Genomic DNA, 16,359 nt, shown 5'->3' on the forward strand with positions numbered 1-16,359 from the left:
AGCAGCAGGAACGAGAGCGTGAACATTGTACAGTTACAGTTACAGGAACAGTGGTGCAAGCAGTGGAGTGGAGGAGGTTTGGCACACTACTAGACCCAGATAGTACAGATATCCCTCCTAAACTTGTGATTGAAATTGAATTAGGACTAAAAATCTACGTAACCAAGCAAACCTGCAATAATATAGGGTCTCAAGCTCCAAGCTCCCTTGAAAATCGTTGCAGATCTTCTACTGTGCCTAAAAAAACAGCCTGGGCTGCTTTAAAAGTGTTAATAAATAAAAAACCAAATAAAGGGGGGGGCGCCAGATCCCTTCGGAAAAACAAAAGGTCAAAATCAGCCACAAGGTCAGGTTCGAATGCCAGCACCTGAACAAACGCAGATAAAGGATATGGCTGGAATTGACGGAACAGTGGCACAAAGCCCATCGCTGCTTAATCAAGAAAGAGGAGAAAGAGGAGAGGAGGGAGAATCAGCAATCCTAGATATGCATGAGACACAGATGCAGGTGCAAAATCTTGAAGACCCAGACCCAGAGAGCACAGAGAGCCCAGAAGACCTGGGGAAGAGGGAAGACTTAAAAAACACACAGAGTATAAAAAGCCTTACCCCGCAGAAAAACAAGGACATACAAAGATGACCTGAAACCAGAGGATCTAAAGCCAAGGAGAATAATGTGGAGAAAGTTATATGTGACGAGAGTGACAAAAATAAAAACAAAAATAAAAGCAAAAACACTGAAAAGGACAGGGATAAAGAAAAGGTGAAACAAAAACAGAAAGAGAACGATAAAGAGAAGGGGAGCGATACTGCGGACAAAGCCAACCTGGAATTAATGGCTAAAAAGGCTCAGAGCCTGCAAACAATAAAAAACTTGAAAGCCGCTGCTAAAAATACTGGACTCCCAGCCTCTTCTCAGCTGAGGATATCTAATATCTTTACCCCGCTATCCAAGGAAGGACCAAGCGAGTCTACAGTAATTAAAAAACAAAAAAAGAACCAAGCAGCCAATGCGAGCGGTACCTGTGGGGGGGCGACTCTAACGCGTCTGTGGAGCAAATCAGTGTGGAGGGGAAAAATATAGTTCAAAAACAAATTTCTGCCTCATCACGCGTGCAAACATCTCCTCCTGAGCCAACCCCACAGCTTGGTAATAACATACTCTCCAAAGCGGACTCAGATTCAGACATATACGAAACAGGGATGTCCACCTCAAGTAAAACAAGTGAAACAAGTGAAACAAATGATGAACAAATACTAGAAGCAACAGCCTCCGAGATTCTACACTCCAATGAATCCAGAAAATTTAGTGAAACTTGTCAAATGTCGAACTCAAGGAAAAAACGTGAAAAAAAGAGGGCGAGAGAGAAAAGGAGAAGAGCTAGCTTAATTATTGATGAGACCACAGATCCCGGCAGTAACATTGACTATGCCATACCAAGACTTAAACCTACACGAAAAAGTCTGACTTCAAAGCAGCCGGGAGAGACAGAGTATGTTCATGAGCACACCTTAGTTTAGCCAGAAGGAAGAAGCCAGAAGCAATCCGGAAATGGACATAGCTCAGCAACGACTGTAGAGCCTTTGCTGAGCGAAGTGCTGAGCTCCAATAAAAATTTCCATAAGGACATTAAAAAAGAAACTCAAAGGAATCACGTTGCTATTGGGAAGTTACAAGGGGCAATTAAAAAAGTTGGCAATATCTGTACTGAGATTTCGGATAGAATGGCCTCAGTGGAAGCACGTGCAGAAAAATTGGAAACTGACGTAATTAAGCTGCAAAAACAGGAGAATGAGCATGACGGAATTATAAAGGACCTCATGATGAAAGTTGAAGATCACGAAAATAGATCAAGAAGAAATAATCTGAGGTTCCTTGGAATACCCGAAGGCTTTGAGGGGAATGACCCAAGGGGCTCTATGATCAATCTACTGAAATCAGCCTTCCCGGAACTTGGTACCTGGGACATGGATAGAGAAATCCAGCGTGTCCATCGATTCTCTTTGACGCTACCCAAACACTTTCAAAAGCCACGTCAACATCCCTGGGCAATGTTGGTCTGCTTTGGGAATTTCCTCTTAAGAGAAGCCTTTTAAGATCTGGCTAGACCCACAAAGCAGAGAGAATATAAAGACTTTATGTTCTTCACCAGACCAGACTTTGCCCACGCAACTGTTGAGAGAAGGTGGAGAATGAGACAATTAATCACACCCTTTGAAAAAATTGGAGCAACAGTCTTCCTGCAAAACCCGGCCCGGCTAAAAATAATCTACAAGGGATCAACAAGCTTCTCAAGTGAAATCCAAGCCGAAGCTTACCTAAGAGAAATTTCAGTGACGGAGAAAGGGAATTCAGGAAAATAAACGCAAACCAGCAACTTGTCTATGAACACAAAAGCATGGGGAGTAATCAGAAGGGGTTGGGGAGGGGGAAAATTTAAAAACATATGAATTGAAATTTGGTATAATATCTTTTTTCTAATAATGGTTTAGGGTAAATATCTGATTACATCATTGACCCCACCCGTCCGATACGACCAAAGCATAAAGGGCCTGCCCGCGGGGCGCACTGTGGTGCACTCTGACTACACTTACGCCCACACCTGGGTACTCGAAGATCCAGTAAGCCTCATAGGATGGTAAGGGGGAAAGGGGGAGGGACTGGTAGGGAGGGAAGGTGCGAGAAGCGGGAGGGGTCAGGGGGGGATAAGGGAGGGCCGGGGAGGAAAAAGGGGGGGTAAAAACTTCATCACATCTGGATATAGAAGAAACTAAAGAAGTCAGGGTAACAAAAGCAGAATGGAGGAGAGCGAAATTGAAACAGAAATGCCTATGCGGATAGTCTCGTTGAATGTTTGTGGACTAAATCATGGTAAAAAACGAAGAGCTATGAGGGAATATTTAAGAATATTGCACGATGAGCTGATCTGCTTGCAAGAAACACATATAGAGGCTTCGCAAAAGGGGCTTTTAGAACAGCTGGGATATCAATTAGTATCATACACGACGCAAGGAACAAGAACACGAGGGGTGGCGATCTTAGCAAGGCATGAATGTGTGGTTGTAAATAGGCAAAAATCAGACTGCTATGGCAGATGGGTTTTGGTGGAGTGTCAGGTGCAGGGCTTTAACTTCACACTATGCTCTTTGTATGCTCCCACTGTAGATGACCCGGACGTTATGGACTCTGTTAACGTACAAATAGCCAACTGGCCTCTACCATTAATAGTTTGTGGGAACTTAAATGTCAATGGCCTGAATGGTTTGTGGAAGAACGATCCGGGGAAATTCTCCGGTCGGAAGAAGAGAAGCCACAGGGCATTGATTCAATTGATGTGTGATAACGGTCCAGTAGATATGTGGGAGCTTCTAAATAACTTAGGGAGTGGTAGTACATATTATTCTGCCCCTCATATGGCTTTAGCAAGGCTAGATTACTTTCTGGTATCACCTGCAGTAGCATCTATTGCAAAGATCAGCATACTCCCCCGAGTAATGTCCGACCATAACCCGCTTATCTTAGATATATCAATTTCTGCCCAACAAAAGAAGGTGACAAATTGGACATTTGAGAGAGCCCTGTTACAGGATCCGGAGTATACTGCCCTAATGAAAGAATGGATGAGAATTTTTTTGCAGCTAAATAAAGGTTCTGCCCCCCCTGCAGTAGTGTGGGATACGCTGAAAGCAGGTATAAGGGGGGAGACAATTAGCTACTCAATTAGGCGGAATAAGGCAGAGAGGGAGGAAGTAGAAACGAGAATAAGGGCAGTCGCTAGACTAGAACATGAACTTAGTAGCGCAATCAGGGCGAATCAGGATATTGTCAGAATAACATATGAGCTTGCTATGGCTAAGGCAGCGGTTGGGGAGCTATTTGTGTCTAAGGCAGCAGGGAAGTATCTGGCGTGGAGAAAGGACCAATATGAGTATAGTGAGCAGATAGGCCGCATGCTAGCTGTTCGAACTAGGCAGGCTGCTACTAAGGGGGATATTTCTGAGATTAGGGCTGAGAACGGAAGTGCCGCAACAACACCCGAGAGTATATGTGCTAGCTTTCGGGACTACTATCAGAGGCTATATGAAGCCGACTATATGGTGCCTAGCGAGGATATAGAGAGGTATCTTGGGAGTGTTAGGCTAGAGAAGCTAACGACAGAGGATAGGGGGACTTTGGAGATGGCATTTAATAGAACAGAAATGCAGAGGGCAATCTATGACTTACCGTCTGGTAAAGCGGTAGGCCCAGACTCTATACCCTCGGAATTTTACAAAACATTTTTAGCCGAGAAAGAAGAAGAACTATATGAGATGGTTGTAAATATACAAAAGGGTGCGATACCCCCGGAGTCATGGGGAGAGGCAACTATGATAGTCTTTCTGAAAAAAGATAAGCCCGCAACCAATCCTGGGTCTTATAGGCCGATAAGTGTAATGAACAGCGATGTGAAAATTTACTCAAAGATGCTGGCAAATAGGCTAGGAGCTGTAATTGGGAAGATCGTCTCTCCATGGCAGCACGGGTTTATCCCTGGGAGAGGAACGGCGGAGCATGTTAGAAGAGTGCTTACGTTATTCGATGGCACTGCATCCTCACAAGACCCTATGGCGCTGATTCTTTTAGACGCTGAGAAGGCGTTTGATAGGGTCTCATGGGGATTTCTCTGGGCTGCGTTGGAGAAGTTGAATCTGGGGGAGAGTTGTGTGGGGACTCTGAAGGCCTTATACAATGATCCAAGTATAAGGGTTAGAACCATGGGGGAGCTGAGTGGTATAATAGATATTGGACGAGGAACTAGGCAAGGGTGCCCCTGCTCCCCGCTACTTTTCGCTCTATATATAGATTCATTCATTAGGAGGATAGAGCAGAACAGAAACATCTTGCCCATAGCACTGAACAGGCATGAAACTAAAATCCTAGGATATGCGGATGACCTGGCCATAACATCAAGCGATCCAGTGTCAGCCCTAAGAGAAATAGAACAGGAAGCGGTTGCATTTGGAAGACTGTCTGGGTACAAATTAAATGCAAACAAGACCCAAGTGGTAATAAATCAGAAAATATCTTTAATCGATCCAACAGCAGTAGAGACAGCAGTATATCTGGGGGTTCGTATAACCTCAGACCTTTCTAAAGTGGTGTCGAAGAACATAAACCCCATTATAGATAAGGCAAAAATTGATTTTGACAAGCTGAACAACCTACACCTAACAACAATTGGTTGATGCAATGTTATTAAAATGGTGTTTAGGCCAAAGGTGCTATATTTATTTAGGACCATACCGCTAATTTTTAACAATAGCTGGTTCAGGGAGCTAGAGAAGGTGACAAATAGATTTATTTGGGCTAAGGAGTGTTATAGACAGATGGAGAGGTAGAGATGGTGTCCCAGACGTATACGAACTTGTAGTGAAAGATTCCAATCAATGGTTACTTACATATGAGAAGAGGAGCTATTACAAAAAAGTAAGGTTCAAGACTTTGGTGGCCGCAAGGTTAGTCTGGTCTGGGATGATGAGAAAATTAAAACTAGGGAGAATGAACTATTATACTCCTCTGTATGGGAATCCATCGCTGCCGGGGGTATTTCATGACCCAGTTATGAGAGGTTGGGATGCATTAGGGGTTAAGACTATTGGGGATCTTATAGGGGCAGCCGGTCTGATCTCTTTTGAGCAGGCACAACGCTTATATAATTTAGGGCGTAGAGACTTTTTCAAGTACCTACAAGTAAGGTCAGTTTTGCTAAAGAAACAGGGGGGACATGAACTTTCAAAGAGTTGAACTGTTGGAATGTGTAAGGGATGAAGGGGGATCCTCTATCTCGCAACTATACGGGGAAATTTGTAAATATAAAGAGGATGATTGTGGCAGAATGTATGAGAAGTGGAGAGTCAAACTAGGTCTAACAGGAAACGAGGCAGAGAAGTCATTAAAACTGTCAAATTCGGTTCTAAGAGTGGGAAAATTACAATCTCAACAATATAAGACTATGTTTGAACTTTACTACACTCCTCATAGAATAGCGCAGTGGGGGGGGGAACAAGCGGGGGCATCTGTCCAAGATGCCAATCCACGCAAGCAGATACAATTCATATGTTTGCATCATGCCCCTCTCTAGATATGTATAAAAAATCTTTGGAACCATTTTTTGCTGATTCTCTGGGGATTCATTTAATTTTGACTGATGAAGTTATGATTTTGGGTGTAGTGAGGGAGGGTGTAGAAGTTCTTCACCATGAGTTTCTGTATTTAGCTATGACCCTCAGTAGACTATGCATAGCAACACTCTGGAAGGACCCTAGCCCCCCAACGTTACAGCAATGGATCTCTAGGGTATTGGCCATATATATTTTAGAAATGGCCCTATATGAAAAAAGGGGGAGGGAAAAAAAAGAAGCTGGACGGAGGATATGGGCCCCAATAATTGAATGGAAACGGAGGTTGGGTGAGATATAAGATGAAATGGGGGGAAAGTTTAATGCAATCAAGATTGTATGATATTTCTTGATGATGGTTTTCTATTGTTCTTGGGATGAATTTTTCCCTTCTTATGATTCACTTTTCCCAGTCTATAGCTATAATGATAGATGATAATGCTTTCTGAATTATAAGTTTACTTTTGTTTCTCTGGCAATGTCTTATGAATTTGTAACTCTGATGTTGATGAAAAATAAAAATTATAACAAATAAAATAAAAAATAAAAATAAAAATACATACATAAATACATTGACTAAAATACTCAACTGGTACTTCTAAAATACGCCTATCCCAATGTACCTAACCTAAGTCTAGTACACAAGAGGGAGTAAGTATTGTGTAGCATAGGTTTGGTTTTCTTTGCCAAGAATCTATCCAAGATTTCTCTTAGGTTCTAATCAGCTCCATACCATAGTTTAGAATGAAGGAAGTCTGGTATCTCTTGTCTTGGGACTCGATTTCCCAACACCCCACAAGGGGAGCTTGGAAACACTGGAGCTGGATTCTCAGCGAGAGAAAGGACAGCTTCTCGATAAGTGCGTCAGCTGGAGGGTCGGCTTACTTCGGCACTTGCTGTAGTGAGCTGTGTCGGGCAAGTAGATAGTCGAACTGCTCCGAACCATCATGTCTGGCATATTTATACCTTGAAGGTGTCTAGTTTGACGTAAAGTCAGGCATAATAACGTCAGTAAAGAACCCCAAGGCAATAGTAGTTCTTTGTAAAGTACATGAGTTCTTGGACAAATCAATATTCAAGCAAGGGGAGGTCCCTGACTGCTTAAGCCAATATTCCAAGAAATCTTTGTGACAGTTTGGTACTGGTGGAAGTAGCCATGCCTGTATTTGGACTGCATGGGCTATGTCTAAGTAAGGGAATGATTTCTATGCATATATTAGGGCAATGCGAATTGTACCTATATAAGGGCATGAATCAGGAACATTTTCTCGGATCCTAAAACGCCATACATTACCCACTCCACTTTATTATGTACGACATTACTAAGTTCTAACACATAAAACATATCTAAAGCATGATGTGTTAAAACCCCACCCAAAATACAAAAAAAAATGCATTGGTATTGGTTGTACACAAAAAGAGCATTTGTACTGTACACATTTTAAAAGCAATGTTTAATTCAAAGAATATAGTATGACATTGGTAATGCTATCCGAATGAATCACTATAATACATTTATGAAATGGTTCTTAAATAGAAAGAAAAACAAATCAAGACCATTCCATGACATAATATATAAATTGTTTGCTTGTGGACAAGGTCAAATATTGCCTCTCTGAAGTGTTCAAAGAATTCTTGTTCTCTAGGAATAGTTCTACTTTAAGCAGATTACTTTGTGCCAAAAAAAAGGTTACATGTTGGAAAAAGTCAAATCATGGAAAAATAGAGTTCCGAAGTTAGAAGTTTGTTTAGGAAAGTGAAGGTTGAATACAGAGTCCTACAGAACACTGTGCTAACTTCAAAAGCCGGTGTCATTGTTTGGAAAAAACATCAAATCTTTTAAACTGGTAAAGAATTTGTCTACTACTGTGGGTGAAAATTGGACTACCTAGTTAAGCAGATCGATTGCACAAAGATGAGAAGCATCAGCAATGTTCGAAGTAAATGGTACCTGTGTGCCTGTCGCTCCACGTATCTCACTGTCTGCAGTCTTCGAGATCTCAACGAATGCCGTCATCAGGATTGGTAGCCGCTGGGGACAACACAGTGCATGAGCCGTTACTGGTCCAAGCAAAGTATCAACATCCATTGGCAGGACTGATGGGAGTGTCAGACAGATGTCTAGCATGCATTCTTTTCCACATAGCAGGCATCTTTAAACAGGTAACATGTAATCTTGCCAGATTAGTTGGAATTATAGAAACCATGTGGTATTTAGATCTCTTAAACGAGCCAAGCCAGAATCTGTATCATGCGCTCACGACACTTCATTGCCAGGAGAGTGTTCTCTAAGGTAATATGGATGTTGATGGTGACTTGACTTGCCATATCGGAGCAGAAGGAACAAAAATAGTATTCCTGCTACTAGTCACAAAATGAGAGGCAGGCCGCCGAACACAGAGTGCACGCAGTTTGGAAAAATGCCAAGGACTGCTTCAAAAGGTGCTAACAGTTCCCAAAAAATGTAAATACATGCACAATACCACTGATATCAGACATGTTTAAGATACGACCTAACATTTCTGAGAAATGTATAGGGCAGTTTGTCGATAAAAGAGCATGTATCTCTGTAGAAGTCCTTGCAACTTGCAGATCATACGTCACTTTGGACGATGTCAGTGGCACAGTTTTTTGTAAAAGAATCGCTTTTCTTCTGCTTAAAGTATCAATTCGTATAGAAGAGATGTTCAGTAAAGGCCATAACGGCGACTCCCCGTCTGTCTTGGTTTTAGGAAACAATACTTGCATACAGCAAGTGACCGTGGCTGACACAGTTACAAGATAGGCTATTCCTGGCAACATGCCACAGCAGCTGTGATCATTCAACATAATATAGCTTCCATTAGAAAGCTGCCTAAAAATTGGATCTATCACTGCAGCTGCAGAACCTTGCAGGTAGCAGGGTAATTTGGTTGAAGACCCATCGCAGACCCTTGTAAACCCTGACATAAAAGTGTACTGCTTAGTGCGTTTTTGTAGTTTGTACCACTAAGAAACGCATCTTTACCCCCACTCCAACATCTGTGTGTATATGGTAAAATCCAGGTCATCTTGATGTATTCTTTATCCAACCTTTTATATACGCTTGAAGGTATATGTTTCAAACAATACTGAAAATGGAAAATTGTGACAGGCAGAGTGATTGTTCCGTGTATTATCCATTCTATTGCTGACTTTTCAGAAACAGTTAATAGTAATCTCTCCATTTCCTCAATGCAATGATGTGGTGTTGATTTGACGTCATGGCACATAGCCAGAACAAAAGTTTTGTAACGTCCAACCTAAAAGCATTATAGAACGCAATTGTGACTGTCCATGCTGTAACATGACCAAGTCCTGTTCCATTATGCTTATGGCAGAGGATTCAATGCTGTCCAAAGAATACATTCTGGATGACAGAGTCGTTAACGCATTGTCAACTACAGAGAGGGATTTCCTAAATTACTACGATCAATTTCTCGCATTCGTTCTGCAGTCTCTGCTTGCGTTGTTTTCCAAGCTTCATTATAAATGGCACACATACCAGCAAATATAAAACGTTTATGACGCGGTTTTGCAGGTCCTTGTAAGAAGTCCCTTAAATCAACGCCATCTTTAAGTAAAGATAACTGTTGTTTTACCTGTGTTAGTGTGGACTTTTGTAGCCACTCAAGGCATAGTTTTCCGACATTGTATGTTGTCACTATCCCTGGATGTTGTCTCTGGACATATCTTGGATCTGGCCTAGTGAATGTGAACCCTAGTGTCTTAATCAGGAATCTATCTTGACAGTTGTTTGTGTCTGTGGGCCAGATTAACCATTTTTTCCAATCAGGTTCTGTCCTTTGTTAAGTGAAATAGTTTTTACCTCAACTACCCCCTCTGTAGTGTTCTTACTATCAGGTGTAGGTGTAGGTATGGACGGTTTGCTAAAATCTTTTATCTTAGCTAGGCCAAGACAAGATGTCTGCTGAACAGTGTCATTCAAAAACATTATTTGTTCAGGGATGATGCAGGCTCTAAATAAAGCTTCTAATCCCTGCACCTGCCAGTTTTTTGTGCCCCAGACAGTTTTTGTCTCAATGTTGTCTCTCTAAAAGTCAAAACATAATGTAGACAGCTGAGCAAAAAAGGCCGCAGAATAAATTTGCTTAGTATTAGTCAACATACTTTTCATTCCTGTCTTATTAACATTTTTAAAGTAAAATGCTTCTGGATTTGAGACATTAAAACCTGAAAAGTATGGAAATTTGTCATAAAATGTTTTTGAGCTGCCCTTTGGTGGTGTTGGGCAATGTTCCCATTGATTATAAGTATAAACATTTCTAGGATTTGTAGATTTATGCAAAAAATAATGACCATAGTGATTATAACAGTACATTTGTTCATAATCTGATAAACCTTCTAAGTATTCATGATTTGTACATTTTGCAGACATTTCTAAGTCTGACATCATATTATTAACGTTCTCAAAGTCCCAATCATCAGAAAAGGTACTCGATGAAATAAAGTTACTCAAGGAAACATTGAATTGGTGTAGAATCTTCAACAGCTCTGCCGGACCAAAGATGTCATAATCAGTTCTGTCCTAAGCTATACCACCAGGTATAGGAACGGCTGTGATATTCATTGATGACAAGTCTCTTTGTTTACGATGAGATGATTTGTGTGGCTTGAGGAGTAAGTTGATGTTCTTACTTGCTGTGCCTTTTTTACTATATCTTCCTTTTATCAGCATTCTCAAAGCTAATACAAGAGTCAACCAAAGTAGAAGAAAAGGTACACCTAACACAATCCAAAGTTCAATCCATGGTGAAACCAGATAAGTCTTTTCCAGTTGATGAAAAAGATCTGTTGCTTGTTCTTTGAAAGTTCTTTTTTCTGACGTCATTTCAGGTTCATTGGGATCCTCGGAAAATATATCAAAGTTAATGAAATAGCCAGAGGCAGTTCTGTCAATTGTAGGTCTTGCATCAGGATTATTTGACATCGCTAGAGCTACTTGATCACTTGTCATAATAGTATAGTCAGATGCTATATCATTGTAGACAGGCGTTTCTTTACAAACTGTTATTTGGGTCTCAAGAGGTACAAGTTCCATGGCTTTGTTGCTTAGTCCTTCTTTTCGCACTGCAGTCTTCAAATGTGACGAGTCTCTGAGTTTGAACCTCTTTGATAGTAGCCAGATTTGGTCATCCGCTACATATTTAGAGTCCACTTGGCCTACTACTTATGATTGGTTTTACCAGGTTGATAGATACGAACCTGTTCTCCTTTCGTCCAGCAAGGGGCGGCAGTAACACTGTTCTTGATCCGTGGATTGATAGCACAGGTACTGGTTGTCTGTATGAATGCCGAAATTCCTTCTTGTCAGCGATTTTTCCTCTGACTAGATCCCCAATCTTTGGAATCCAGGCAGGTCTTGCTGGGATCGGTGGTTCCCCTACAGTGGTCGTTGGCTTCTGCAATATGTTGCTTTGACTTTCCTTGTTTCATTCAAGTCCTGCAAAACAGCCAAATGGTCTTTGATATCAAACGTTTTTTGTTCTACCACAAGTGTGACGATCAAGGTCCTGGACAAATATTCTATTTCCAAAAAGGATTTCATATGGAGTGATTCCACCCAGAGAACTTCTTGGCAGATTGTTAAGACTACGTTGGACACTTATTAGATGTTTGACCCACCCGTCACCCGAGCCTAATACCCTAGCTATTATAGATTGCTTTATGTCCCGTTTTTTTCTCTCCACAACCGAATTTCTCTTAGGATGGAATGAACTAGAATACCCCAATGTAACGCCCAGATTGGCCATGGCCTCTTTGTAAGCCTTTGAGCTAAACGCAGGACCCTGGTCAGAATGTAGCGTGCCGACTGCGTATGTGCCGATAAAGACTTGCAGATCTTTTATAACAGTTTGGGCGTCAGCCGAGCGCTGAGGCCACATCCAAAGGAATCTTGAGCATGAATCCACTGCAACCATGATATATTTGTAGTTACCATCCCTCTGGGAGGAACTGCAGTGGTCCAGGTAAATGCAGGCTAATGGTTTATCTGAAATTAACATGGGCATCTGCGCAGGATGTTTCACTGTAGAGACTTTCATCTTTTGGCAGATTTCACATTCCAAAACATAGTGTCTGGTCTGTTTCCTCATGCGAGGCCGCCAAAATCTCTGTTTCAATAACGGCACTGTGGCGGAAACACCTGCATGTGCTGCTAAGATTAGTCCTAATCTATGTTCCATGTTTGGAATTACTCTATCCCCACTCCAGGGATTCGAGCAAACGGAACATTATTTGCATCAGTTATGTATGAGTATTTGATTGGAAAACCTTTCGGAAGTGTTTTACCACTTTCTTTTATTGAAGCATTGACAGCTTGCATAATTTCGCTGCCTATTTTTGTTTTTGAACAAGTGATTGCAGCTACCGAAGTGATTTGTACAGCTGCCTTCGCGGCTTCATCAGCCAATGAATTCCCTGCAACGTGAACGCCATCACGTTGATGACTCAGTGTATGGATCACATGAGTCTTTTGTAGTTCTTTTTGTAAATGAACTACTTGTTCCTAAAGCAACTAATGCTTGATTCCCCCACCTTTTGCATCTTTGAAACCATTTTGAATCCAGTTCTGCAAATATTCATTGTAAGAGTGAACGCAGTAATAGGAATCGCACACCATGAGTGTGGGAAATTCGCGATCAGTATTTTAAAGAGCCATCTTGAATGCTTGTAGTTCAGCTCGCTGAGCTGTACAATCTCCGAGAGATTGTGTTTTTGTGACCATAGGTCGGAATTTACCATTGCGCCAGTGACCTTTAACGATCGCACACGCAGCACTATAAGCTTGTTTACCCCCAATTGAGGGCTGTGCTCTCCGTCTGTATAAATTATACATTTGTACTGGTCTAGAGGCAGAATCTTAGTGGGAAGAGGACATTCATGTTCTTATTGTAGAAATTCTTAAGTTTTCAAGTATGGGTCAAAAACTTATTCAACGTCTGTTTCCGCAAGAGAGTTAACCCATTGTATCCATCTCGGATGTAAAGCCTTTGCATTCGGAATGCTCACTTTTGTCACTGCCTCTAAGGCAGGTACAGGAGTAACGACCATTATACGTTTTCCCTGTGCGAGGGCTCTCTCTTTTGCTACTGCAGTTTGAACTGCTGTCAGAATTTTTTCTGTAGAGGTGAATTTCATTTCATCTTGTGTTTACAAGTGTGATTTATAAGCTATTGGTACTTTTTTTCCTTCATTAAAGGTTAAGTACGTGAATCCGCATCTTCCTGGAATGATTCGGATTACAAGGTTGCGTACGTTTACACAAGTCTGTAAATGTGTTGTTGCTAACATGTCTGTTTGCATTGAACGCAACATTTCTGTGTGTTTTTGAGTCCAATTAACTGTTTTAAAATCAGGTTTGAATAATTCGTAGAGAGGTTTAACCCTTTCTGCGTAATTTAGAATGTATGTTCTTCAGAAATTTAGGAAACCTAGAATTGACTGTAAGTTTTTCAGCGTTTTTGGAGGTTGGAGCAGCACACACGTTTATAAAGTTAGCTGTCAGGCTTTTGCCTTAACTTGATAAATCGCATCCCAGAAAAAGGATGTTGAGGTGGGCAAGTCTTGATTTCTTAAAATTGAATTTATACCCTTCAGAGGTGAAGCCAAGTATTATGGTGTTCACCCTGTTCAAGTGTCTATCCAAGTCATCATCCGTTAAATAGATGTCATGCCTCATCATCATAGGTTTGTAGTAACTCTATTACTCTAGCTGAAAATAACCCTGGACTATTCTTGAATCCCTGGGGGAGTCCACAGAATTGACGCTGTGTCCCCATGATTGAGAAAGCAGTGAAGTACCTACTTTCTCGTGCAATGTTTTGACAGAAAAAAAACGTTATAAATATCTAAAATAGTTTTATATTTTTTACGCACAATGTTATTCATTAGTGCTGCACTGTGTACATTCTGTACTGCAAATGTTTTGCAACAAGAGTTTAAATGTCTGTAGTCCAGAACTAGATGATATGTATTGTCTGGTTTGGAGACAGGAAACAAAGGATTGTTCATTGACGACGTGCATGTTTCAATCACCCTTTGGTAGTCAAGTTGATCTAATATCTCCCTGACTTGATTTTTAGCTGCTTGCTTAACTGGGTACTGCCTTTCTGCAGTTGTTTCAATCAATCAATCAATCAGAGCATTTATAGAGCGTGCTACTCACCCGTGAGGGTCTCAAGGCACTGAAAAGGGGGGGCTGCTACTGTTCGAGAGCCAGGACTTGCTGCTGCTACTGCTCGAAGAGCCAGGTCTTGAGGTGTTTCCTGAAGGTGAGATGGTCCTGGGTCGTTCGTAGGTGTGTGGGGAGGGAGTCCATGTTTTGGCTGCTAGGTAGGAGAATGATCTTCCTACGGTGGTGGTTCTACGAATCCGTGGGATGGTGGCGAGGGCGAGGCTGGAGGAGTGGAGTTGGCGTGTGGGAGTGTAGAACGAGAGGCGGTTGTTGAGGTATTCGGGTCCTATGTCGTAGAGTACTTTGTGTGCGTGGGTGAGGAGCCTGAACGTGATCTTCCTGTTGACGGGGAGCCAGTGCAGGTTTCGCAGGTGGGCGGATATGTGGCTGTGGCGGGGGATGTCGAGGATGAGTTTTGCGGAGGCGTTTTGTATGCATTATGGTCGGTTCTGAAGTTTGGCGGTGGATCCTGTGTATAGGGCATTTCCGTAGTCCAGTCGGCTGGTGAGGAGGGCCTGGGTGAAGGTCTTCCTGGATTCAGTGGGGATCCATCTGAAGATTTTTCGGAGCCTGCGCAGGGTGTTGAAGCAGGAGGACGAGACGGCGTTGACTTGCTTGGTCATCGTGAGGGATGTGTCCAGGATGAATCCCAGGTTGCGTGCGTGGTCCGCTGGGGTGGAGCCCAGTGCTGTGGGCCACCAGGAGTCATCACAGGCAGAGGGGGATTGTCCGAGGATGAGGACCTCCATTTTGTCTGAGTTCAGCTTCAGGCGGCTGAGTCTCATCCATTCTGCGACGTCTTTCATTCCTTCCTGGAGGTTGGTTTTGGCGGTCGTTGGGTCTTTGGTGAGGGAGAGTATCAGCTGGGTGTCATCGGCGTAGGAGATGATGTTGATGTTGTGTTTGCGTGCAATGGCGGTGAGGGGGCTCATGTTGAAGAGGGTTGGGCTGAGCGAGGAGCCCTGGGGTACGCCGCAGATGATCCTGGTGGCCTCTGATCGGAAGGGAGGGAGGCAAACTCTCTGGGTTCTGTCGGAGAGGAACGAGGTGATCCAGTCCAGGGCCTTTCCTTTGATCACGGTGTTGGAGAGGCGGTTTATTAGGGTGCGGTTGCAGACGTGTTGAAGGCTGCCAAGAGGTCCAGGAGGATGAGGGCGGTTGTTTCTCCGTTGTCCATCATGGTCCTGATGTCGTCGGTGGCTGTGATGAGGGCAGTCTCGGTTGAGTTTTTAACTGGATTTTATGGTGAGGGGAATCCTCATCCCATCCTACATGATCGTTATATAATGCTGGAGCCTGGGCTACAGCCCATTTTCTGGCATAGGTGTATTTTAAATTAATTGCAATATGGTTGGAGAAGGCTGGCATAATGATGTCTTCGCCATGTGAGCACTCCCTGACAAATTCAGGTGGCCAGTCCTTTTCAGCTAGAAGAATGTCATAACCCTTAGAGAGCTTCTCCCAAAAGAGTGCTCTTATTTTTCTAGTAATATCCCCCTCCATTCGGAGTGTTACTTCATATAACTTATGGGGTACACTTACCCTGGTATCAGCAGTGTCAACTTGGATGTACTAATTCAAGTCCACTGTCTCCAGATGATCCTTCAAGATCTTGCGAGCTTCCGTTACTTCTGCTGCGCTGTGCAACATTTTCTGAGCCCACTCCCCGTTCTTGAGTTGTGTCCTCAAGATCCTCGGCATGTCTGATTTTTAGACCTGCTACTTTCTTTTTGGTGAATTGGGTTTTCTTATTTTCCGAACGTGTTGATCGTCTTTGGACTTCACACGTTCTTCTTTTTGTTCTGACCGTCCTCTTCTTTCCAATTTCTGTGAGGAAGTCTGAAAGGTACAAGAGGAACGTGTATCAGTATCTTGATATGTATCAGGTTTTCTTAAATTATCCCTATTCCTGATAGTATACCTCTTTTTAGAGGGCTCCTTTTTAGGAGACCTACCTCGTGATTGAGAATGCTTCCCTTTAGAAGT

This window comes from Lissotriton vulgaris, chromosome 6 (genome assembly GCF_964263255.1).
Source record: "Lissotriton vulgaris chromosome 6, aLisVul1.2, whole genome shotgun sequence".
Classification (NCBI taxonomy): Eukaryota; Metazoa; Chordata; class Amphibia; order Caudata; family Salamandridae; genus Lissotriton; species Lissotriton vulgaris.